Source organism: Aquarana catesbeiana, linkage group LG08, assembly GCF_042186555.1.
Source record: "Aquarana catesbeiana isolate 2022-GZ linkage group LG08, ASM4218655v1, whole genome shotgun sequence".
NCBI lineage: Eukaryota > Metazoa > Chordata > Amphibia > Anura > Ranidae > Aquarana > Aquarana catesbeiana.
The window spans coordinates 278085480-278113446 of NC_133331.1; the positions used below are offsets into that span (position 1 = coordinate 278085480).

Below are 27967 nucleotides of genomic sequence, written 5' to 3' on the forward strand. Positions count from 1 at the left end.
TATCGGTTATCCAGGTAGGGCTTCTCTGATGGTTGGATTATCCTCCCGGTATACAAATACCTATCAAAAAAAGGAGGGGTTGCCCACCTGGGCTCCACTGATCCGGTGGAATAAACGGCAAAGGGAGAGAGAGAGTCCTCCAATAGTGTAGTAATTTTAAATAAAATTCAATTTATTCAGTGATTCAAGTGGTCTCTTACATTTAAAATACTTTAAAAACAGCATAAACAGCATAAAAACTCAGGAGCGGCGTCTGAGGCGCCTCCTTACTGACTTCTGGTTACATCTGCTCTCTGCCACGCCCTGTTTTTATGCTGTTTATGCTGTTTTTAAAGTATTTTAAATGTAAGAGACCACTTGAATCACTGAATAAATTGAATTTTAGGATAATCCAACCATCAGAGAAGCCCTACCTGGATAACCGATAAGCTACACCACACAGTATCCACTAAAGCAACCGTTTGATGCTCGTATTTGCTTCTCTTAAGGTGAGAGTTTAGAGAGCCCGGGTTTACCGGATCCCTCCATATAAAGATCATCACCATCATCTCCCCACACATTTGATCCCAGCTGATGTTACACATTATCATGAACTTTTTTTACTTATGAAGAGAATATTTTCACTACCGTGCTTCCCCGAAAATAAGACATCCCCCAAAAATAAGGCCTACTTACATTTTTTCCTCTCGTTGTAATATAAGGCATCCCCCCGATAATAAGACCTCCCCGATAATAAGACCTCCCCGATAATAAGACCTCCCCCGATAATAAGGCATCCACCGATAATAAGGCATCCACCGATAATAGGGCATCCACCGATAATAAGGCATCCACCGAACATACCGTAAGGTACCCCCCGAACATAAGGCATCTGACTCTAGACTCTCGTACGGTAGCGGCAGGCACCGCCGCACAGCTCACTGATTGGCCGCAGCTGTTCAGGCAGTGCGAGGTCTCTTCAAATCAGTGAGCTGCGGCGGGCTCTCTGGATGACGAGCGACGTCCCTGATGTTGCGCAGGGGAACGTTGCCCGTCAGAGAGCCCGCGCCGCCACTGTCAGACACAGGAGTCAGGCACATTGTGTGTTATCTCGCCGCCACAGGGGTGACTGAGGTGTGGGGGGGATGTCTGGTGAAGGTGGGAGGGGGGAGAAACTAAACTGTCCACTGGCACAGGGGTGGGGGGAGGGGGACTTAAAATGACTTAAAATGACACATGGTGGATTTGAGGGGGGGAATCAAATCAGCACAGGAGGATCAGAAGGGGGGAATCAAAATGGCACAGGAGGTTCTAAAATGTGCCATTTTTATTGATTCTCCCCTCTGATCCCCCCTGTGTCATTTTAAGTGATCCCCCCATTTCAATCCCCACTCTGATCCAGTGTGTCACTTTAGAGGGTGACTGCTTTTCTGCTGATACAAGAAATACTGGTAAACAGTGCTGGTTTATTTTTACCCCTAGACATGAGTGCAAAAAGAAAGAGCTACTCCATGGAGTACAAGCAAGGAATCGTGGAAGACTCTTGGGGCCAAAATCTTACTGCTTTCTGCAAAGAGAAGATGTTGAATATCCGATTGGTCCGAAAATGGCGAGCAGAGTACGGTAACCTCATTGAACAAGTGGACAAGGGAAATGCTAAAAAGCGCAAGTGTGGATCAGGTCGGCAACCATTATTTTCCGAGCTGGAAGACCTAATCTGTGAATCGGTTGTTGACAGGAGAGCAAAGGCTTTGGTTGTGAATAGGGCTCAGATTCAAGAATTTGCTCTTGCAACGGCACCACAGTTTGACATAGCCCCCGAAGACTACAAAGCATCACAACACTGGCTGGATAATTTCCTTCAGCGAAGTGAACTGTCTTTAAGAAGATCCACAACACTGTTTAGGCTGGAAGATGCTCAAGTTATTCAGCGAGCACTTGCATTCAAGTACTTTATTGATGAAGCTGACTTCTCTAAATACAATCTTTCCAACATGATTGCTATGGATGAAACTGCAGTGTTTATGGGCCAATCATCTCAAACAACAATTGAACAGCGGGGTGTCTCCTCAGTGTACATTCCCTCCACTGCTTACGAAAGTGCACGTGTTACCTGTATTTTGGCAATTCGTCTGGATGGCACTAAAATCCCACCTTTAATCATTTCTAAGGGCAAGAAGGAAAAGATTGAACGTGTTTCGGGCATTTTTATTCTTGAAACTGAAAAAGCCTGGGCCACACAAGCATTTATAAGGAAGTGGGTCAATTTAATGCTGCCGCTTGTTATGTGAGGGAGCCAAAGAGGTCTGCTAGTCTGGGATGCAGCCAGCACTCACCGCGCTAAAGACATGAAGAAATTTCTTCACGAAAGAAAAATAGATCAAATAATGATTCCCGCAGGAATGACGGCCTATCTCCAGACTCTTGATATTGCAATAAACAAGCCATTCAAGGACAATTTGCGCATGGAAACTAACGACTACATTGAAAATAGAATGGAGAGAAATCAGCGTGGAAACTTTGTGAAACCTAAACTGCAAGAGGTTGTGACTTGGGTGAAGAATTCATGGGAGAAAATCACTGACAGTTGCATTGCAAATGCACTACGAGCAGGCTACCTTGACAAGAAGTACTCATTTAAGGACAGTGCTATTGCTAAACATGAGAGATTTGGTCCACTGATTCTGAAAGAAATGGAGTCACAAGAAATTCACCAGGAAATTCAGGGTTTGGATTGTTATGATGATGTTCCAGAAGATGATGACATGACTGTCATTGAATAAATCTTACTTTGTGTTCATACCAGTAATTATCAGTATCAGTAAATGTACCATAGATTGTTGTACATGGAAATGGTAGTAACAAGAAATTCTTGATACCGTAGGATTCACAGTTTGTCTGGTTATGCTGGTTTGTGATGACCACTACTACCGTACCGTATACAGGTAATAAATTTACTTTTTTTTGTTCAACAAAAAATGTGTACCGTATTCTTCTTCATTGAAAAATAAGACATCCCCTGAAAATAAGACCTAGCGCATCTTTGGGAGCAAAAAATAATATAAGACACTGTCTTATTTTCGGGGAAAAAGGGTAGCACACTTGGACTATTTTGTTTAAATTGTTTGTGCATATTCACAGTTTATATTCACACTTCTACAGCCATTATAGCTGCACGTATATGGTCACATTAATGTCAATATATATTTATATGTGATAGATTTGAAGCGCAAAGTCCTTTTATTGTTTAAATAATACCAGAACAGGCCATTATGAGTACCTCATAATGCCTTTTGGCCTTTGTAATGCCTCGGGAGTTTTCCAGGAATTTAATAATGATGTCCTCCGAGATTTGTTGCAGTTATGTGTGGTGGTTTCTCTCGATGATATCCTCAAATTTTCCAAATCCCTGGAGAGTCACCAAACAGATGTCTGTCATGTGCTTCAGAAACTAAGAGAAAACAATCTCTTGTAAACTGGAGAAGTGTGAGTTCCATCGGGAACAGGTTAAATTCCTGGGTTTTATCATTTCCACTGCTTGTTTTTCGATGGACCCAGAGAAACTTTCAGCACTTCTACAGTGGCCCGACCCATGGGTTTACATCCTCTGCAGTGTTTCCTGGGCTTTGCCAACTATTATCGAAAGTTTATTCTTAACTTCTCGTCTCTGGTCAAGCCCCTGACTGATATGACCAGAGAGGACGGTGGTAACCCACAGAGTTGGTCTCCGGAGTCCATTAAGGCCTTTGAGAGTCTCAAGGCTGCCTTTGTTTGTGCTCCTGTGTTGGCTGATTCTACGTTACCTTTTATCCTTGAGGTTGATGCTTCTGAGACTGGTATTGGCACCCTTCTGTCTCAACGTCCTACCTCTGAGAGCGCTATGCATCCTTGTGGCTACTTTTCCAAGAAATTGTCACCTGCAGATTGCAATTACGAGATTGGTGACAGAGAGCTGTTGGCGATCATTTTAGCCCTGAAAGAATGGAGACATCTCCTCGAAGGTACCACTGTGCCTGTTCTCATTCTTACTAACCATGAGAATCTTACATTCTTGTCTGAGGCAAAATGCCTCTCTCCCAGAAGGGTGCGATGGGCTCTTTTCTTGTCAAGTTAACATTGTCTCATTCTTACTCGGTACTAAGAATGTAAGGGCTGATGCCTTGTCACAACAATTTTCATCCACTTCCAAGTTGGAGACGGTTCAGGTTCCTGTGATTTCTCCCGCTCCAGACTTACCTTACTCCCAAGGCTGCTGGCCACCCTGGGAAGAATCAACTCTTTTGGGCCATTTCCAAACAATTCTGGTGGCCTAGTCTACGTGCTGATGTAACTGCCTTTGTAGCTGCCTGTTCCGTGTGTGCTCAGAGTAAGACTCCACAACACCTTCCAGTGGGCCTTCTACAACCCATAACCAATGGAGAGCATACACAGGGTGCTGTAAAGAGGCCTTGCAGCTTATGCATGCGTTTGCAAATGCGTGCTAACTAAACCCCTGTTTTTAACGCAGACTTTTGGACAGGTTAATTTGGTCGGTTGGCAGGCTGGTTGGTGAGTTGAGCTATGGAATGTTCTGTTTTTGTCTTTCATGTGATAGCCCTTCCATGTGCTCCTTGCTGTAAAGGCCAGTTATAGGTGGGGCAGGGGCCATTTGTTTGTTATTGATGTATATTGGTCTGGGGACACATTGTACACCTTTGCTGCCATTGTGCTCCTGCTGGGTGTCCAGTGTGCTCCTGTTCCTTTAAGGTAGATTGGGCTGCCTCCAGGCCCACCTGCCCCTCATCTATCCATTTAATGCATGTGCTTCCACTGTGGAGACGCTTATAAATTTAGTAGTGTTAGGACTGCAAGCATACACAGGGTGCCGTGAAGAGGCCTTGCAGCTTATGCATGCGTTTGCAAATGCGTGCTAACTAAACCCCTGTTTTTAACGCAGACTGTTGGACAGGTTAATTTGGTCGGTTGGCAGGCTGGTTGGTGAGTTGAGCTATGGAATGTTCTGTTTTTGTCTTTCATGTGATAGCCCTTCCATGTGCTCCTTGCTGTGAAGGCCAGTTATAGGTGGGGGCAGGGGCCATTTGTTTGTTATTGATGTATATTGGTCTGGGGACACATTGTACACCTTTGCTGCCATTGTGCTCCTGCTGGGTGTCCAGTGTGCTCCTGTTCCTTTAAGGGGGATTGGGCTGCTTCCAGGCCCACCTGCCCCTCATCTATCCATTTAATGCATGTGCTTCCACTGTGGAGACACTTATAAATTCAGTAGTGTTAGGGCTGCAAGCATACACAGGGTGCCGTGAAGAGGCCTTGCAGCTTATGCATGCGTTTGCAAATGCATGCTAACTAAACCCCTGTTTTTAACGCAGACTGTTGGACAGGTTAATTTGGTCGGTTGGCAGACTGGTTGCTGAGTTGAGCTATGGAATGTTCTGTTTTTGTCTTTCATGTGATATCCCTTCCATGTGCTCCTTGCTGTGAAGGCCAGTTATAGGTGGGGGCAGAGGCCATTTGTTTGTTATTGATGTATATTGGTCTGGTGACACACTGTACACCTTTGCTGCCATTGTGCTCTTGCTGGGTGTCCAGTGTGCTCCTGTTCCTTTAAGGGGGATTGGGCTGCCTCCAGGCCCACCTGCCCCTCATCTATCCATTTAATGCATGTGGTTCCACTGTGGAGACGCTTATAAATTCAGTAGTGTTAGGACTGCAAGCATACAAAGGGTGCCGTGAAGAGGCCTTGCAGCTTATGCATGCGTTTGCAAATGTGTGCTAACTAAACCCCTGTTTTTAACGCAGACTGTTGGACAGCTTAATTTGGTCGGTTGGCAGACTGGTTGCTGAGTTGAGCTATGGAATGTTCTTTTTTTGTCTTTCCTGGACCCACCTGTCTATGGATTTCATTGTGGAGTTACCCAACTCCCAGGGCAACACAGTTATCCTTATAGTGCTTGACCAGTTCTTAAAGATGTGTGATTGTTTTCCACTTAAGAAGTTGCCCACTTTTAAGGAACTGGCTTCCATTTTTGCTTGGCGAGCCATTTGTGCACAGTTGGGAATTCAGCTTGCTTTCTCCTCTGCATATCACCCGCAGTCTAATGGGGCCACAGAACGAGCCAATCCGTCCTTGGAGCAATTCCTATGTTGCTATATTTCTGACCATCATAACAACTAGTCAGACCTATTACCATGGGCAGAGTTTGCTCACAACAGTGCCTTGAACTCTGCTTCCCGATTGTCCCCTTTATGGCAAATTATCGTTTTCAACCTTCCATGTTGCCTGACTCATTTGTTCCGCAGAGTATTCCTGTGTTAGAGGAGCATCTCCGTGGTCTTTGTTCCACTTGGGCACAAGTCCAGTAGGCTTTGCGACCTGCTAATGATAGGTACAGACCCCATGCTGACGTCTGCCTGCGCCTTCCTACCAGGTTGGGGACAGGGTCTGGCTGTCATCTCGCAACCTCCGACTTCGTGTTACCTCACTGAAGTTTGCACTTCCGTTTATTGGGCCTTTCCGTATTCTTCACAGGATTAACCCAGTGGCTTACGCATTAGACCTTCATTCTAATATGCTTATTTCGAATGTATTTCATGTCTCCTTATTAAAACCTTTGGTCTACAACCGCTTTACCACCTCGGTGCCACATCCTCACCCTGTACAGGTTGAGAACCATGAGGAGTATGAAGTACAGTCTATTGTTGACTCCCATAGGTTCCGTGGGTGCATACAGTACCTGTTGCATTGGAAAGGGTGCGGTCCAGGGGAACGCTCTTGGGTCTCATCCTTGAATGTACATGCCCCTGTCCTCCTCCGTGATTAATATAGACGTTTTCCCCTCAAGCCTTTTGGTCCTCCGATGGGGAGGGGTCATTGAGGAGGGGGTACTGTCAGGCCTGGGCTCAGCCCTTCCTTCTCTGAGCTGACCGTTCAGCTGTTGGCTAATTGCCAGCTCCTATCTCTCCACAGTTACTCTGCTGTTGATGATATCCTGCTCGTCAGTCCTGCCTACTTAAGCTGTCCAGTCCAAAGGATCTCTGCCTTCACCTTGGTCAACATCACAAGAGACAATCCCCTGCGTTCCTGTTTAAAGACTTGCTTTGCTGACATCCCTTCTGGCTCCAGATCCTACTACGTTTGTTCTTTTTACTTTTATTATTAAACAAGTGTGATTTAACTGTACTTCTGTCTCAGCCTGATTTCGCGGGTTTCTGACACTCTCCATCCAATCTGACAGAGCTTAAGCTATTTTGCAAAGAAGAACGGGCAAAAATGTCACTCTCTAGTTGTGCAAAGCTGGTAGAGACATCCCCAAAAAGACTTGTGGCTGTAATTGCAGTGAAAGGTGGGTCTCTACAAAGTGTTGACGGGGGGGGGGGAATACAAATGCACACCACGCTTTTCACATATTTATTTGAAAAAAAAATTTAAAACCATTTATCATTTTCCCTCCACTTAACAATTATGTGCCTTTGTGTTGGTCTATCACATAAAATTCCAATAAAATACATTTACGCTTTAGGTTGTAACATGACAAAATGTGGAACGTTATAAGGGGTATGAATACTTTTTCAAGGCACTGTGTATATATATATATATATATATATATATATATATATATATATATATATATATATATATATATATATATATATTTATGGTTGGGGCCCTATGTCTGATATGGACATAGATAACATTTGTAGTTAACATAAAACTTACCATCGGAAATAGACCTGGAAGTGTGGACTTACCATATGAAATGGACCTGAAAGTGTGCCTTGGTCTGCTGGTCGGTATGCCAAAATAAGGGGGCATACCCTAGTTTAAGAAATTATTATTCTGTAGAGAGAAATGAATGAAATGAATGAATGAAATGAATGCCTTGAAATGGGGATGGGAGGGTGGGTATCGTGCACAGGAAACCGACAAGCACCACAGGTGAGCGGGCTGCTTAAATACCCCCCGGGCTCCTCCCATAAATTCAGGCCACCATACTGGCCTTCCTACTTATGGTTGGAGCCCTATGTCCGATATGGACATAGATAACATTTGTAGTTAACATAAAACTTACCATCGGAAATAGACCTGGAAGTGTGGGCTTACCATATGAAATGGACCTGAAAGTGTGCCTTGGTCTGCTGATCAGTATGCCAGAATAAGGGGGCAAAAACATTCAGGTAGGGGTGTAGTTTTATTAGTTTTGGCTTTATTTATTTGAGCAAGTTTGGTGAATGCTTGTGCCGTTTCCACCTAAGGAGTGGGGACGTACCGGGCGAGGTAAGCAGAGTTTCACCTGCTAAGTCTCTTGATGACGTGGTCTGGGACCCATGCCGAAATGCTGCCAAGGCTGCCCCAATACTAAAGAGTGACCAGAGTGCTGACTGAGGTCAAGGTGTAGGCAGCGTAGAAGAACCCCCAGGTGTTTGATGAACTGGCAGGCACTCGAGGTTTGCCCGAAAAGGTAATAGGGGACTAGAGTTTGAGTGTTCCGGTAGGAGTGACAGTAGGCGGTCGAGTATGGTTACTGGCCACCGGACGTTGTTTATTTTATAGAGATGAATGTCTATCCTGGAGCTTGATTGCTGGGTTTTGGACACTGCAGGGTGGAGGATGAAATGGTGTTGGCAGTGAGCCAACTACACAGAACTTGGCCTGCGGGATTGCTGCGGTTGAACTCGCTGGGCCGCCAGAACCCGTGGTAGGCTAAGTAAATGGCTGCTTGTATGACCAAACTGGGGAGAAGGCCAAATAGCGAACTGGTTAATATAGTAGACATGTCCCAGAAGGTGGCAGCCTGGAACGAACGTGCAGTGGACATTAAACTGGTGTTGCCAAGATAATTACACCAGCCTGCTCAGGAAGGATATAACAGAGCGATGTGGACCTGGCTTCATTAAGAGGCTCGCCTCGGACCGGATGTCGGTGGCAAAGCCACGGCCTGTTCTGTCCAGATAAGACCCTAGAGTTAAGCGGCTGCCATGACCGGGTGCAGCTTGAAGAGGGAGGAAGTCCGGGTAAACCCGCGGTTTAGGAGTGTCTCTGGGGGCCATGTACTTGTAAACCGATGATGGCCAAAAATTGCCGCGATGCCTGTGGTGGCTGTGGCATCTGTCACTACCTGGGGTGACAAGGGCGACGTAGGTGGTATAATCATTGATACACCGATCCACGTAGTACGGGACCTTCCAACATTGATAGGTCCGTATTTTCAGGAAAGACTGCAGCTACTTCTTAGTACACACCCGTGTATGGGTGAAGTCTTGGGGAACTAACCTGATACGGGTCAGCTTGTCAAGGGGGAGGCTGGCCTGCGTGGTGTTTTTTAATTCGGAGGAGGTTATTGTAGACCTCGGTTCCGGATTGTTGAGTTTAGAGACTACAAGCTGAAGGACATAATGGTATTACCAGCTAGTCAAGTGGTGTCTACATAGTACCTGGCTGCCTGTGCCAGTAAAAGTGAATTTGTTAGGCCGTAGAAAACCACAGAGGGCCAGGTAGATGGCTGTTTGTATGACTAGACTGGGGAATGTCTGAGGTTTTGACATGTCCTTGAAGATGGCAGTTGTGATGGGCAAGCGTTTGCCGTTAGCTGTGGGCTGATGCTTCTGGACGCCACGTAGAAAGGATCCTACTGTATGAGCCGTAAACACGGATGACTCTCTAGGGTCCTGTGAGGGCAAGAAATGCTGGATGCTGGTTAGGTATAGCCTGATGGTGTTACGAGGAGCCAGCTGTGTGTGGCAATACGATACCTGGTGCGGGGTGGAACCTGAACTCAACTGACCTAAGCGAGAAATGATATCGAAATTGATGAGTGGCTCATATGAAGATGCCACTGGAGACAACTGGCCAATTAAGTGCCACTGAAGAATGATGTGTGACTGATTGTGTGCCACTGGAAATGTGTTTGTACTGATTGTAAGAAGTCATGCTAAGATGCGAGCCCTGCAATTATTGCAAGAGTTGTGCTTAAATACGTGCTTGCAACAATTGCCGGGAAGTTTGTGTCAATGGAGATGTGTTTGCCGTGACTGCGAGAAGTCCGTATTACTGCATGTGCTTGCACGGACTGCAAGGAGCTATACTTGGATGCGTGTTTGCAATGATTACAAAAGTTGTGTTTGGATGCGTGCTTGCTATGATTGCAAGAAGTTATGCTTGGGTGTGTCCCTGCAACATTTGCAAGAAGTTGTGACTGGATGCGTGCTTGCAATGATTGCAAGAAGATATGCTTGGATGCATGCTTGCAACGTTTTGCAAGAAGTTATGCTAAGATGCGTGTCTTGTAATGATTGTAAGATTTGTGCTTGAATGTGTGCTTGCAACGATTGCAAGGGAGTTCCTGTCGCTGGAGATGTGTTTGTAGTGACTGTGAAAAGTTCGTATTGCTGCATGTGCTTGCAAGACTGCAAGAGTTAAGCTTGGATGTGTGCTTGCAATGATTGCAAAAAGTTGTAATTCGATGCGTACTTGCAACGATTGCAAGAAGATATGCTTGAATGCATGCCTGCAACGTTTGCAAGAAGTTTATGATTGGAAGCGTGTTTGCAATGATTGCAAGAAATTGTGCTTGGATGTGTGCTTGCAACGATTGCAAGAAGTTCTGTTTGGATGCGTACTTGTAACGATTGCAAGAAGTCATGATGGGATGTGTGCTTGCAACGATTGCAAGAAGTTATGTTTGGATGCGTACTTGTAACGATTGCAAGAAGTCATGATGGGATGTGTGCTTGCAACGATTGCAAGAAGTTATGTTTCGATGTGTGCTTGCAACGAAATGTAAGAAGTTGTGTTTGGATGCGTATTGCAACGATTGCAAGAAGTTATACTTGGATGTGTTGTGACTATGAGGGGGGATAGTAGTAAGGCGAAGGTTTCTACGAATGAATCAGGACCATGACTGAGCTTCGAAGGGAGACGGGGTGTGGCCCCCCCTTTTTTTTTTTTTTGACTGACCTGGAGGAAATAACAGATGACAACCGGTGGAGGGTTTGACTACCTGGTTTGAAAGGTAAATTGTAACATGTTTAAGCGACAGGTGCATGGCGATTAAATAAAATGAGTGAAATGTTTGTGCCATGACAGAGGCATGAATCGGTGTGCCATGACTGCGCCAATGAGGCCACGCCAACTGGGGCTTGCCGGGATGAATCGATGCCTGACGGATGCCCTAAACTTGAATCGGGGCGCGGCATGCGACAACGAAATGAATGAAATGTTTGCCTTAGAGTGAAATGAATGAAAACGTTTCGCCATGACAGAGGCACGAATCGGTCGTGCCGCAGCTGCGACTGACAGCGATCCGGACTCTGGAGTATGTACTGAAATGAGGCAAAAGAAAAACGCTGGTGCATGCCAGAATGAATTGGTGCATCACGGATGTGACTGGATTTGAATTGGAGTGCGGTATGTAATAGTGAAAGGTTTGCCCTGGCAAAGGCACAAATTGGTTATGCCGCAACTGGTAGCTAACCAAGTTCTGATACAGGTGTTGGCTGAGGCCGAAACGTTTTATTTATTTATTTATACTACTTTATTTATTTATATATATATATATATATATATATATATATATATATATATATATATTTTTGTATTAAAAATTTTTTTTTTGTAAATATTTTTTTTTTTTTTTTCGACTGCGACAAATGACGAGTCGGACTATGGAGTACAAATGAAATGAGGCCAAGACAACTGGGGCGCGCCGGGACGAATCGGTGCATCTCGGATGCTACGGATTCGAATCAGGGCGCGGTACGTGACAGTGCGATGAGTGAAATGATGAAATGAAGGAAATGATTTGTCATAGTAGAGGCACTTGCCATGACAGAGGCACGAATCGATCATGTCGCGACTGCAACTGACAACGAACCGGACTCCGGAGCATGTACTGAAATGTGGCCGAAAATACCTGGGGCACGCCCGTTGCGTCATGGATGCGACTGGATTCGAATCGGAACGTGATACGTGACAGTGAAATGATTTCCCATGACAGAGGCAGGAATCGGTGAGCCGCAAACTACGACTGACAACGAACCGGATTCTGGAGCATGTCCAGAAATGAGGCCGGGCCCTGGGGCACGCCGTAACGAATCGGTGCATCGAAGATGCGTCTGGATTCGAACCGGAGCACGGTAAGTGCAGGTGTAACATTTTGTTGCCATGACAGAGGCGCGAATCGATCATGCCGCTGTAGCGATTGACTGCGACTCGGACTCTGGAGCATGTACTGAAATGTGGCCAATACCTGGGGCACGCCGAGACGAATCGGTGCATTTCCCTGCGACTGAATTCGTAACAGAGCGTGATACGTGGCAGTGAAATGATAACCATGACAGAGGTACGAATCAATACGGTTCAATATTGAGTTGGTCCATCCTTTGCAGCTATAACAGCTTTAACTCTTCTGGGAAGACATTTTCGACAATTTCATGCTCCCATCTTTATGGGAACAGTTTGGGAATGGCCCCTTCCTATATATATGTGCTTACAGTTTATAACAGATTGTTTTCATTGAATAGTACTGCTCTATGATTTATTGCTGTATATATTAGTAGATGAGTAGAAGAGCTTTTTTTGATGATAGAGATTACTATCTGACCACTTCTCAGCCCCCAACTCCCCCCATCTTATATCACCCCCAGACCACTTTATACATCCAGCTGAGGGACATCATTCCATAGTCACTTTCCTTTCCTTATCTTCCCATCATCACTCCCTGGTAGGGATGAGCCGAACACCCCCCTGTTCGGTTCGCACCAGAACTTGCGAACAGGCAAAAAATTTGTTTGAACACGCGAACACCGTTAAAGTCTATGGGGCACGAACATGAATAATCAAAAGTGCTAATTTTAAAGGCTTATATGCAAGTTATCGGAATATCGAAATTATCGGAATCTGGAAGCCCCCTTTAACAAGGGGACCCCCAGATCCCGGCCCTGCCCCTTTGTGAAATGGTAAGGGTACTCCTACCATTTCACAAAATCTGTCAAAAATGTTAAAAATGACAAGAGACAGTTTTTAAAAATTCCTTTATTTAAATGCTTCTTCTTTCTTCTATCTTCTATCCTCCTTCGGTTTCTTCCTCCATCTTCTTCTTCTGGTTCTTCTGGTTCTTCCTCCTGTGTTCTCGTCTGGCATCTTCCTCCACGGCGTCGGCTTCTTCTTCCCTTCTTCTCCTCGGGCCGCTCTGCATCCATGATGGCATGGAGGGAGGCTCCCACTGTGTGATGCTTCTCCTCTTTATCTTCTTCTCTTCAACTTCTTCTCTTCATCTTCTTGTCTTTATCTTCTTTTCGGGCCGCTCCGCATCCATGATGGCATGAAGGGAGGCTCCCGCTGTGTGACGCTTCTCCTCTTCTGACACGGGGAATGCCACAGGGAAGTCCCGTCAAGTCCCCGTTAGTCAGAGGGGGGCGGGGTCACCAGGTGGTCCCCCCCCGTTATTTAAGAACCGTCAGAAGAGGAGAAGCGCAAAATATTACAGCGCACACATGCAAAAAAGACATTTACCTCCAGCAGGGCTAGTTTAAAACACCTAGACAATCGAAAAAATATTAGCAAAAAATATGGGGATTTGGTCACACCATATTGCTATATGGTGCTAAGCCCACTTACTGCGACAAAGTACCCCATGATTAGTGGGTCCTACACTATCCATGGATTGGGAGATCCTGCTTCTCTGAACCATGAGAGCAAACACTCTTCTATATGGGAGAACTTTGAGGTCTCCACCCATGACACAAGTGGACACTAATGAGAGGCACTTAATGAAAGAGTCTTGTTTGTTAGAAGAGGAGAAGCGTCACACAGTGGGAGCCTCCCTCCATGCCATCATGGATGCGGAGCGGCCCGAAAAGAAGATGAAGACAAGAAGATGAAGAGAAGAAGATGAAGAGAAGAAGATAAAGAGAGAAGCCTCACACAGCGGGAGCCTCCCTCCATGCCATCATGGATGCGGAGCGGCCCGAGGAGAAGAAGGGAAGAAGACGCCGACGCCACGGAGGAAGATGCCGGACGAGAACACCGGAGGAAGAACCAGAAGAACCAGAAGAAGAAGAAGATGGAGGAAGAAACCAAAGAAATATAGAAGATAGAAGAAAGAAGAAAAAAGAAAGAAGAAGCATTTAAATAAAGGAATTGTCAAAAACTGTCTCTTGTCATTTTTAACATTTTTGACACTTTTTTAGAGAAATGGTAGGGGTACTTTTGTACCCCCTTACCATTTCACACAGGGGGGAGGGCCGGGATCTGGGGGACCCCTTGTTAAAGGGGGCTTCCAGATTCTGATAAGCCCCCCGCCCGCAGACCCCCACAACCACCGGCCAGGGTTGTGGGGATGAGGCCTTTGTCCTCATCAACATGGGGACAAGGTGTTTTGGGGAGCTACCCCAAAGCACCCTCCCAATGTTGAGGGCATGTGGCCTGGTACGGTTTAGGAGGAGGGGCGCTCTCTCGCCCCCCCTCTTTTCCTGCGGCCTGCCAGGTTGCGTGCTCGGATAAGGGTCTGGTATGGATTTTTGGGGGGACCCCGCGCCTTTTTTTTTCTTTTATTTCATTTTGGCTCGGGGTTCCCCTTAAAATCCATACCAGACCTGAAGGTTCTGGTATAGATTTTGAGGGGGACCACACGCCATTTTTTTTTTTTAATTTTGCCAGGGGTTCCCCTTAATATCCATACCAGACCTGAAGGGCCTGGTATGGAATTTAGGGGGACCCCCCACGTCATTTTTCTTTTTAAATTTTGGTTCGGGGTTCCCCTTTGGGGAATTCCCATGCCGTTTTTATCAATGAACTTTTATGTGTATTGTCGGACCGGCAATTCATTAATAGCCGCGAGTAGTTTTAAATGACTTTTTTTCCTTTGAAATGTCATTTTTCTGTCAGACCATTCTAAACACGGGAAACATGCGCCCCTTTACAGGCATACTATAGACACCCCCCAGGTATGAAATTTAAAGGGATATTACACTTTTATTGTTTCACTTTAAGCATTATTAAAATCACTGCTTCCGAAAAACGGCCGTTTTTAAAACTTTTTTTTGCATTGATCCATGTTCCCTGGGGCAGGACCCAAGTCCACAAACACTTTTTATGACAATACCATGAATATAAGCCTTTAAAATTTGCACTTTTGATTTCCCCCATAGACTTTTAAAGGGTGTTCCGCAGCATTCGAATTTGCAGCGAACACCCCAAATTGTTCACTGTTCGGCGAACTTGCGAACAGCCGACGTTCAAGTCGAACATGAGTTCGACTCTAACTCGAAGCTCATCCCTACTCCCTGGTCACCCCACAGACACTGCAGGAAATCCCTAACCATTCTGCCCCCAAAATACCCTCCACACTCCTCTCCTGTACATACCGCCCACTGTCATCCCCTCCGCACTCCTCTCCTGTACATACTGCCCCCATCATCCCATCCGCCCTCCTCTCCAGTACATATCGCCCACTGTCATCCCCTCCGCACTCCTCTCCTATACATACGGCCTCCATCATCCCCTCCACACGCCTCTGCTGTACATACTGCGCCCATCATCCCCTCCGCACTTCTCTCCTGTACATTCTGCCCTCACCATTCCCTCCGCACTCCTCTCATGTACATACTGCTACCATCATCCCCTCCGCACTCCTCTCCTGTACATACTGCCTCCATCATCCCCTTCACACTCCTCTCCTGTACATTCTGCCCTCATTATCCCCTTCACACTCCTCTCCTGTACATTCTGCCCCCATCATCCCCTCCGCACTCCTCTCCTGTACATACTGCTCCCATCATCCCCTCCGCACTCCTCTTCTGTACATTCTGCCCCCATCATCCCCTCCACACTCCTCTCCTGTACATACGGCCCCCATCATACCCTCCACACTCCTCTCCTGTACATACTGCCCCCATCATGCCCTCCACACTCCTCTCCTGTACATACTGCCTCCATCATCCTCTCCGCACTCCTCTCCTGTACATACTGCCCCCATAATCCCCTCAGCACTCATCTCCTGTACATTCTGTCCCCATCATTCCCTCTGCACTCCTCTCCTGTACATTCTGCCCCCATCATCCCCTCCACACTCCTCTCCTGTACATACTGCTCCCATCATCCCCTCCGCACTCCTCTTCAGTACATTCTGCCCCCATCATCCCCTCCACACTCCTCTCCTGTACATACTGCTCCCATCATCCCCTCCACATTCCTCTCCTGTACATACCGCCCACTGTCATAACCACCGCACTCCTCTCCTATATATACTGCCCCCATCATCCCCTCCGCACTCCTCTCCTGTACATACTGCCTCCACCATCCCCTCCGCACTCCTCTCCTGTACATAATGCCCCCACCATCCCTTCCACCCTCCTCTCCTGTACATACTGCCCCATCATACCCTCCACACTCCTCTCCTGTACATTCTTCCCCCATCATCCCCTCCACACTCCTCTCCTGTACATACTGCTCCCATCATCCCCTCCGCACTCCTCTCCTGTACATTCTGCCCCATCATCCCCTCCGCACTCCTCTCCTGTACATACTGCTCCCATCATCCCCTCCACACTCCTCTCCTGTACATACCGCCCACTGTCATAACCACGCACTCCTCTCCTATATATACTGCCCCCATCATCCCCTCCGCACTCCTCTCCTGTACATACTGCCTCCACCATCCCCTCCGTACTCCTCTCCTGTACATAATGCCCCCACCATCCCTTCCGCCCTCCTCTCCTGTACATACTGCCCCATCATACCCTCCACACTCCTCTCCTGTACATTCTGCTCCCATCAACCCCTCCGTACTCCTCTCCTGTACATTCTGCCCCCATCATCCCCTCTGCACTCCTCTCCTGTACATTCTGCCCCCACCATCCCCTCCGCACTCCTCTCCTGTACATACTGCTCCCATCATCCCCTCCGCACTCCTCTCCTGTACATACTGCCTCCATCATCCCCTTCACACTCCTCTCCTGTACATTCTGCCCTCATCATCCCCTCCACACTCCTCTCCTGTACATACTGCACCCATCAACCCCTCCGCACTCCTCTCCTGTACATTCTGCTCCCATTATCCCCTCCGCACTCCTCTCCTGTACATCCTGTCCCCATCATCCCCTCCGCACTCCTCCCCTATACATTCTGCCCCCATCTTTCCCTCCGCACTCCTCTTCTGTACATACTGCACCCATCATCCCCTCCACACTCCTCTCCTGTACATACTGCCCCCATCATACCCTCCACACTCCTCTCCTGTACATACCGCCCCCACCATCCCCTCCGCACTCCTCTCCTGTACATACTGCCCCGATCATCCCCTCCACACTCCTCTCCTGTACATCCTGTCCCCATCATCCCCTCCGCACTCCTCTCCTGTACATTCTGCCCCATCATTCCCTCCGCACTCCTCTCCTGTACTTACTGCTCCCATCATCCCCTCCACACTCCTCTCCTGTACATCTCCACCCACTGTCATACCCTCCACACTCCTCTCCTGTACATACCGCCCACTGTCATAACCACCGCACTCCTCTCCTATACATACTGCCCCCATCATCCCATCCGCACTACTCTCCTGTACATACTGCCCACTGTCATAACCACCACACTCCTCTCCTATGCATACTGCCTTCACAATCCCCTCCGCACTCCTCTCCTGTACATAATGCCCCCACCATCCCTTCCGCACTCCTCTCCTGTACATACTGCCCCATCATACCCTCCACACTCCTCTCCTGTACATTCTGCCCCCATCATCCCCTCCGCAATTCTCTCCTGTACATACTGCCCCAATCATCCCCTCCACACTCCTCTCCTGTACATTCTACTCCATCATCCCCTCCGCACTCCTCTCCTGTACATACTGCCCCCATCATCCCCTCCACACTCCTCTCCTGTACATTCTGCTAAATCATCCCCTCCGCACTCCTCTCCTGTACATACCGCCCCCATCATACCCTCCGCACTCCTCTCTTGTACATTCTGCCCCCACCACCCGCTCCGCACTCCTCTCCTGTACATACTGCTTCCATAATCCTCTCCACACTCCTCTTCTGTACATTCTGCCCCCATCATCCCCTCCGCACTCCTCTCCTGTACATACTGCTCCCATTATCCCCTCCACACTCCTCTCCTGTACATACTGCTCCCATCATCCCCTCCGCACTCCTCTCCTGTACATACTGCTCCCATCATCCCCTCCGCACTCCTCTCCTGTACATACTGCTCCCATCATCCCCTCCGCACTCCTCTCCTGTACATACTGCTCCCATCATCCCCTCCGCACTCCTCTCCTGTACATACTGCCCACTGTCATACCCTCCACATGCCTCTCCTGTACATACTGCCCCCATCATCCCCTCCGCACTCCTCTCCTGCACATACTGCCCACTGTCATCCCCTCTGCACTCCTCTCCTGTATATACTGCCCCCTGTCATCCCCTCCGCACCCCTCTCCTGTACATTCTGTCCCCATCATCCCCTCCGCACTCCTCTCCTGTACATACTGCCCCCACCATCCCCTCCGCACTCCTCTCCTGTACATACTGCCCCCACCATCCCCTCCACACTCCTCTATTGTACATACTGCCCCATCATCCCCTCCACACTCCTCTCCTGTACATACTGCCCCATCATCCCCTCCACACTCCTCTCCTGTACATTCTGCCCCCACCATCCCCTCCGCACTCCTCTCCTGTACATACTGCCTCTATCATCCCCTCCACACTCCTCTCCTGTACATACAACCCCATCATCCCCTCCGCACTCCTCTCCTTTACATACCGCCCACTGTCATGCCCTCAGCACGCCTCTCCTGTACATTCTGCCCCCATCATCTCCTCCACACTCCTCTCCTGTACATACAGCCCCCATCATACCCTCCACACTCCTCTCCTGTACATACTGCCCCCATCATCCCCTCCACACTCCTCTCCTGTACATACTGCCCCCATCATCCCCTCCACACTCCTCTCCTGTACATACTGCCCCCATCATACCCTCCGCACTCCTCTTCTGTACATACTGCTCCCATCATCCCCTCCGCACTCCTCTCCTGTACATACCGCCCACTGTCATACCCTCCACACTCCTCTCCTATACATTCTGCCCCCACCATCCCCTCCGCACTCCTCTCCTGTACATACTGCTTCCATCATCCTCTCCACACTCCTCTCCTTTACATTCTGCCCCCATCATCCCCTCTGTACTCCTCTCCTGTACATACTGCTCCCATCATCCCCTCTGCACTCCTCTCCTGTACATACTGCTCCCATCATCCCCTCCGCACTCCTCTCCTGTACATACTGCTCCCATCATCCCCTTCGCACTCCTCTCCTGTACATACTGCTCCCATCATCCCCTCCACACTCCTCTCCTGTACATACCGCCCACTGTCATACCCTCCGCATGCCTCTCCTGTACATACTGCCCCCATCATCCCCTCCGCACTCCTCTCCTGTACATACTGCCCACTGTCATCCCCTCCGCACCCCTCTCCTGCACATTCTGTCCCCATCATCCCCTCCGCACTCCTCTCCTGTACATAATGCCCCTATCATCCTCTCCGCACTCCTCTCCTGTACATACTGCCCCATCATCCCCTCCACACTCCTCTCCTGTACATACTGCCCCCACCATCCCCTCCACACTCCTCTATTGTACATACTGCCCCATCATGCCCTCCACACTCCTCTCCTGTACATACTGCCCCCACCATCCCCTCCACACTCCTCTCCTGTACATACTGCTCCCATCATTCCCTCCGCACTCCTTTCCTGTACATACCGCCCACTGTCATACCCTCCACACTCCTCTCCTGTACATTCTGCCCCCACCATCCCCTCCGCACTCCTCTCCTGTACATACTGCTTCCATCATCCTCTCCACACTCCTCTCCTTTACATTCTGCCCCCATCATCCCCTCCGTACTCCTCTCCTGTACATACTGCTCCCATCATCCTCTCCGCACTCCTCTCCTGTACATTCTGCTCCCATCATCCCCTCCGCACTCCTCTCCTGTACATACTGCTCCCATCATACCCTCCACACTCCTCTCCTGTACATACCGCCCACTGTCATACCCTCCGCATGCCTCTCCTGTACATACTGCCCCCATCATCCCCTCCGCACTCCTCTCCTGTACATACTGCCCACTGTCATCCCCTCCGCACTCCTCTCCTGTACATACTGCCCCCTGTCATCCCCTCCGCACCCCTATCCTGTACATTCTGTCCCCATCATCCCCTCCGCACTCCTCTCCTGTACATACTGCCCACTGTCATCCCCTCCGCACCCCTCTCCTGTACATTCTGTCCCCATCATCCCCTCCGCACTCCTCTCCTGTACATAATGCCCCTATCATCCTCTCCGCACTCCTCTCCTGTACATACTGCCCCATCATCCCCTCCACACTCCTCTCCTGTACATACTGCCCCCACCATCCCCTCCACACTCCTCTATTGTACATACTGCCCCATCATCCCCTCCACACTCCTCTCCTGTACATACTGCCCCCACCATCCCCTCCACATTCCTCTCCTGTACATACTGCCTCTATCATCCCCTCCACACTCCTCTCCTGTACATACAACCCCATCATCCCCTCCGCACTCCTCTCCTTTACATACCGCCCACTGTCATGCCCTCAGCACGCCTCTCCTGTACATTCTGCCCCCATCATCTCCTCCACACTCCTCTCCTGTACATACAGCCCCCATCATACCCTCCACACTCCTCTCCTGTACATACTGCCCCCATCATCCCCTCCACACTCCTCTCCTGTACATACTGCCCCCATCATCCCCTCCACACTCCTCTCCTGTACATACTGCCCCCATCATACCCTCCGCACTCCTCTTCTGTACATACTGCTCCCATCATCCCCTCCGCACTCCTCTCCTGTACATACCGCCCACTGTCATACCCTCCACACTCCTCTCCTATACATTCTGCCCCCACCATCCCCTCCGCACTCCTCTCCTGTACATACTGCTTCCATCATCCTCTCCACACTCCTCTCCTTTACATTCTGCCCCCATCATCCCCTCTGTACTCCTCTCCTGTACATACTGCTCCCATCATCCCCTCTGCACTCCTCTCCTGTACATACTGCTCCCATCATCCCCTCCGCACTCCTCTCCTGTACATACTGCTCCCATCATCCCCTTCGCACTCCTCTCCTGTACATACTGCTCCCATCATCCCCTCCACACTCCTCTCCTGTACATACCGCCCACTGTCATACCCTCCGCATGCCTCTCCTGTACATACTGCCCCCATCATCCCCTCCGCACTCCTCTCCTGTACATACTGCCCACTGTCATCCCCTCCGCACCCCTCTCCTGCACATTCTGTCCCCATCATCCCCTCCGCACTCCTCTCCTGTACATAATGCCCCTATCATCCTCTCCGCACTCCTCTCCTGTACATACTGCCCCATCATCCCCTCCACACTCCTCTCCTGTACATACTGCCCCCACCATCCCCTCCACACTCCTCTATTGTACATACTGCCCCATCATGCCCTCCACACTCCTCTCCTGTACATACTGCCCCCACCATCCCCTCCACACTCCTCTCCTGTACATACTGCTCCCATCATTCCCTCCGCACTCCTTTCCTGTACATACCGCCCACTGTCATACCCTCCACACTCCTCTCCTGTACATTCTGCCCCCACCATCCCCTCCGCACTCCTCTCCTGTACATACTGCTTCCATCATCCTCTCCACACTCCTCTCCTTTACATTCTGCCCCCATCATCCCCTCCGTACTCCTCTCCTGTACATACTGCTCCCATCATCCTCTCCGCACTCCTCTCCTGTACATTCTGCTCCCATCATCCCCTCCGCACTCCTCTCCTGTACATACTGCTCCCATCATACCCTCCACACTCCTCTCCTGTACATACCGCCCACTGTCATACCCTCCGCATGCCTCTCCTGTACATACTGCCCCCATCATCCCCTCCGCACTCCTCTCCTGTACATACTGCCCACTGTCATCCCCTCCGCACTCCTCTCCTGTACATACTGCCCCCTGTCATCCCCTCCGCACCCCTATCCTGTACATTCTGTCCCCATCATCCCCTCCGCACTCCTCTCCTGTACATACTGCCCACTGTCATCCCCTCCGCACCCCTCTCCTGTACATTCTGTCCCCATCATCCCCTCCGCACTCCTCTCCTGTACATAATGCCCCTATCATCCTCTCCGCACTCCTCTCCTGTACATACTGCCCCATCATCCCCTCCACACTCCTCTCCTGTACATACTGCCCCCACCATCCCCTCCACACTCCTCTATTGTACATACTGCCCCATCATCCCCTCCACACTCCTCTCCTGTACATACTGCCCCCACCATCCCCTCCACACTCCTCTCCTGTACATACTGCTCCCATCATTCCCTCCGCACTCCTCTCCTGTACATACCGCCCACTGTCATACCCTCCACACTCCTCTCCTGTACATTCTGCCCCCACCATCCCCTCCGCACTCCTCTCCTGTACATACTGCTTCCATCATCCTCTCCACACTCCTCTCCTTTACATTCTGCCCCCATCATCCCCTCCGTACTCCTCTCCTGTACATACTGCTCCCATCATCCTCTCCGCAATCCTCTCCTGCACATACTGCTCCCATCATCCCCTCCGCACTCCTCTCCTGTACATACTGCTCCCATCATACCCTCCACACTCCTCTCCTGTACATACCGCCCACTGTCATACCCTCCGCATGCCTCTCCTGTACATACTGCCCCCATCATCCCCTCCGCACTCCTCTCCTGTACATACTGCCCACTGTCATCCCCTCCGCACTCCTCTCCTGTACATACTGCCCCCTGTCATCCCCTCCGCACTCCTCTCCTGTACATAATGCCCCCATCATCCTCTACGCACTCCTCTCCTGTACATACTGCCCCCACCATCCCCTCCGCACTCCACTCCTGTACATACTGCCCCCATCATCCCCTCCACACTCCTCTCCTGTACATACTGCCCCCACCATCCCCTCCGCACTCCTCTCCTGTACATACTGCCCCATCATCTCCTCCACACTCCTATCCTGTACATTCTGTCCCCACCATCCCCTTCACACTTCTCTCCTGTACATACTGCCTCTATAATCCCCTCCACATTCCTCTCCTGTACATACTGCTGACTGTCATACCCTCCACACTCCTCTCCTGTACATACTGCCCCCATCATCCCATTCGCAGTCCTCTCCTGTACATACTGCCCCCACCATCCCCTCCGCACTCCTCTCCTGTACATACTGCCCCATCATCCCCTCCACACTCCTCTCCTGTACATTCTGGCCCATCATCCCCTCCACACTCCTTTCCTGTACATACTGCCTCCATCATCCCCTCCACACTCCTCTCCTGCAGAATCAAATGTAAAGGGAAACGCTGCGGATTCAGATCTAAAGGGAAACTCTGTTGACTCTGATGTAAAGGGAGACTCTTGTGATTAATTCCACATGATTTGAAATGTTATTTAATCACAAAAATGCATGTATAGTGTATACTACATAACAAAATTGCTGTGCAGTGCTTTGTACAGAGGTAATGAATTTAATGTACTAAAAAAAAAAAAATTGGCTTGCGCTGCTTAAGCGTTTCGGTTTTGGCTTGAGAAAAAGGCGGCAACCCTATATTGCAGTGCTCCAGCCTGGATTGCAGGAAAACGGAAAAGGTTAGCACAACTGTAGAAACAGCAACATATATATTTAATAGTAAGGATTATAAGTCAGAAATATTTCAATTCTGAGTCCACTACGGCTTTAAGCCCCTCACTGCAGGTCCCACAGAAGAATGTCGGGGGGGGGGATAGGACGACTAGAGCTATTCCTCCCATGTCCTGTACCACCTTGCCTGGGGCATCAGCCCTCAAAAGGGCCCTTTAGTTCAGCTCTGCAGGGACTACATCCTCAGCAGTACTGGAGTATCTCATGCCCACGCCCCATCTACCTTGGGCCCCTCCTACACTGACATTTTTCTTGGCACTCACTACACCCATGACATCACTAGAGGAGGGACTTTCCTAAAAAGGAGCCAACCTCCAATTACAACTTTCCCTTACCATACTATAGTGGGAACTGCGCCATCTAGTGGTGGGCAGGCTAACTGCACCTGCCAAATCTTTCTGTTGTAAATATTTCCATTGGAAATGCAGACGGAGTTTAGCCCATTGGCAAGTCTGGCCGTATGTACACGGCATAAGGTCTCATGTACACTGCTGTATTTTTTTTTCTGCCCTTAAACTCCCCTCTATGTTATCTTATGTGTCCATGAACACACATATAGGCTGTTTTCTGTACACCCTAAAATCACATTCAAAAATGCTGGACGCTGTTAAACGCATGATTTAGCACTTCAGCGTTTATTTATTTCAATGGCCAGAATAAATGAAACTTCTGGCCAATTAAATAAATAAACTCCCAAACTTTAAACTCTGCTAAATTCACCTAAACTGTTTTGAAAAAATGCAGCTTAGATGAGTTTATAATTCTGATTTTCTCCTGTCGGGATTAACAGCATTTAGAAGAAACCAGAGTACATGAGACCTAAGTGTGGACTGATCAATTCTGTATGCTTTTATCGTGATTGGATAAGGTGGAGGATCTATCCGGATCAGGGGGGCGGCTGAATCCAACTGAAAGTCGATAAATGATTACATTCCCTGGGAAGTGCTCCAAGGACATTATTTCCTCAACTAAATTAGGTTCATCATATAAAAATAATAAAAAAGAAGAAAACACAGTATATGCAACATATTTATTTATTTTTATAAGACATCTGTTGAGCATTTAGCCAAATAATATTCCACATCAGATGATTTCCAATTCCATTTTCAAAGTTTCAACATTTCTGGTTATTTTCCCAAAAATTTACTGAGAAACGATGTAATAAGTGGAAAAAGAAATCGTTTTTCTACTTGAACATCCCTTTCACCTGGATCATCTCTTCTTTCTTCTTGATCAGCATCTCTCCTGGGAGAAGACACGATTATCGGTAAATAAACCAACATTGATTATTACACAATAACCGTATTTCGCTGGGACCACAAATGTGTATTTTTAGACCACGTTGATTACTATTCTATGATCACAGTAACATGGTGAAGGAATACGGCACAGCGGGATGTAACAAACTTGAATCTCTTAGACCCTCTTCACACTGAGGCAGTTTTCAGGTGTTTTAGTGTTAGAAATAGCGCCTGTAAAGCGCCTGAAAATTGCCTCCGATGCTGCCTGAATATGAAAGCCCGAGTGCTTTTACTTGCGGGACGTTAGAGAAAGTCCTGCAAGCAGCATCTTTGGGGCGGTTTGGGAGAACTGAATACAGCGCTCCCAAACCGGTCCTGCCCATTGCAATGAATGGGCAGCACAGCATTTTTAACCCCTTCTTAGACCAATAGCAGGGGTTAAAAGCGCCCCGCTAGCAGCCGAAAAGCGCCGCTTAACCACTTGCCTACAGGGCACTTACACCCCCTCCCTGCCCAGGCCATTTTTCAGCTTTTAGCGCTGTCACACTTTGAATGACAATTGCGCGGTTATGCTACACTGTACCCAGATTACATTTTTATTATTTTCTTCACAAAAATAGAGCTTTCTTTTGGTGGTATTTAATCAGTGCTGGTTTTTTTATTTTTTACTAAAAAAATAGATAATAAAAAAGACCAAAAATTTTGAAAAAATTTTTTTTTTTTTTACTTAGTTTCTGTCAGTAAATTTTGTAACTAAGTAATTCTTCTCCTTCACTGATGTGCGCTGATGATGCAGCACTGATAGGCTGAACTGGTGGGCACTGATGAGGCGGCACTTATGGGCACTGATGAGGCGGCACTTATGGGCACTGATTAGGTGCCACTTATTTGCCGCACTTATGGGCACTGTTAGGTGGCATGGATAGGCGGTACTGATGGGCATTGATGGACAGCAGTGATTGACAGCAGTGATGGGCATTATTGGGCAGCACAGATAGGCGGCACTGATAGCCAGCACTGATTGGCATCACTAATGGGCACTGATTGGTGGCACTGATTGCTGGCAATGGTGGGCACTGATTATTGACATTGTTGGTGCTATATTGTAATCAGGGCACTGATGATCAGTGCCCTGATTACATGCGTAGATGTCCCCCTGAGAGGAGATGCCGCTGACTGGCTCTCCTCACCACACACTCTGTCAGTGTGAGTCGAGGAGCGCCGATTACCGGCATCTCCATTTTTACATGTGATCGTCTGTGATTGGACACAGCCGATCACATGGTTAAAAAGCCACAAACACGGCTCTTTACAGACATCGGGGTTGCGCCGTGTCCTAGCAACACGGCATGCCCACGCTTGCTGCCCCTATGGGTGCACAGGGGCAACTGTTCTGGGACGCCATCATATGACAGCGTCCCAGAACGGGAGCCGCACTGCCCCGCGCCCCGGGCATGAGTTCGGGCCAAACATTGGCTGTTCGGCCCATTCGTCCTACACCCAAATTTGCAGGCCCTTCAGATCTGATATGAATTTTAATGGGAACCCCACGCCTAAATAACAAAAAAACAAAACAAAAAAAAAAAGGCGTGTGGTCCTCCCCAAAATCTATAACAGACCCTTATCCAGACATAGCAGGTCAGGAAAGGGGGGACGAGTGAGCTCCCCACCCCACCCCAAAGCACATTGCCCCCATGTTGATGGGGACAAGGGCCTCATCCCCACAACCATGGCCGATGGTTGTGGGGGTCTCCAGGCAGGGGGCTTATTGGAATCTGGAAGCCCCCTTTAACAAGGAGGCCCCAAGACCCCACCCACTCATGTGAATGAGTATGGGGTACATAGTACCCCTACCTATTCACCAAAAATAGTCAAAAATGAAAACAGTTTTTGACAATTCTTTTATTAAAATATAAAAAAAGTGTCCCCTGATGTAAATCTATCGTCAATCATGCCGCACCGGAAAAATAAAAAACAAAATTGCGCCTGCTGTTTATGAAGGCTGGCCGCCTACTGCAGGCTAAGTCGATTAACATTTCTTATATAGGTAAGGGGCGGAGCCACCTGGCGACATCACCTGGTGGCACCGCCCCCTTGTGATGTTGCCGACCCAGCATGGGCCAGTCCATGAAGGCAGAAGGGGGCGGTGCCACCAGGTGACGTCGCCAGGTGGCTCTGCTCCTTACTTAGATAAGAAATGTCAAACGGCTTAGCCAGCAGTAGGCGGCCAACGGGGGGGAAGAGTTTTTTTTTTTTTTCCGGGTGCAGGGTGATTGACGATGGATTTACATGGGGGGGACACTTTTTTATTTTTTAATAAAGGAATTGTCAAAAATAGTTTTTATTTGTTTTTGACCCTTTTTTGGCGAATGGGTAGCGGGGGGCAGGATCTCGGGGCCCCCTGCCCGCAGACCCCCACAACCACGGCCAACGGTTGTGGGGATGATGCCTTTGTCCCCATCAACATAGGAACAAGGTCCTTTGGGGTGGATTTATATAGGATTTATGCCAAGTGTGGCTCTTAATCTTTTAATACTTTGTTGAATACATGTACAGGGCTACATGTGGTGAACAGCTGTACATTTTTTATATTCCCACATTTGATAATTGGATATTTGGGTTAAGGGGTATATAGTATTGAAGCAGGCCCATAAGTGCGGTTGCTGTGGATATTATAGTGGGGAGTTGGGCATCTTAATGTAGAGAATGCGTTAAGGTAAAACATACTTAGATTTTAGAACCACTTGAAGCTTTAAAAGTCTATACTTTTTTTTAAAAAAGTCTTAACATACTTACTCTTCCTCACAGAGAGATAAGTTGATGGTCCCAAGGAAGAAAAGGAGTAACAGGGATTTCTTCAAGGTGAACATCTTTGGGCTCTGTGGATTATTTGGATTGATTGAAAGAAAAAGAAGACAACATTGAAAATATGGCTAAAAAAAGTATATTAATGTTAAACCATATTAATGTAAGGCACACATAAAATGTTTTTTCCAATACGGTAAAAGGGCCAATGTTCAT

The 27967-nt window shown here is 48.3% G+C and overlaps 1 long non-coding RNA gene across 1 annotated transcript in view; it reads right to left on the reverse strand.

Annotated features, from left to right (window-relative positions):
• LOC141106547 (uncharacterized) overlaps positions 1 to 27967 on the reverse strand; it is a 98326-nt gene that overhangs the window by 64009 nt on the left and 6350 nt on the right. Inside the window, exon 2 of the long non-coding RNA XR_012235736.1 lies at positions 27743 to 27825. This is a non-coding gene — a long non-coding RNA (uncharacterized lncRNA). The remainder of the gene's footprint in view (positions 1 to 27742; positions 27826 to 27967) is intronic.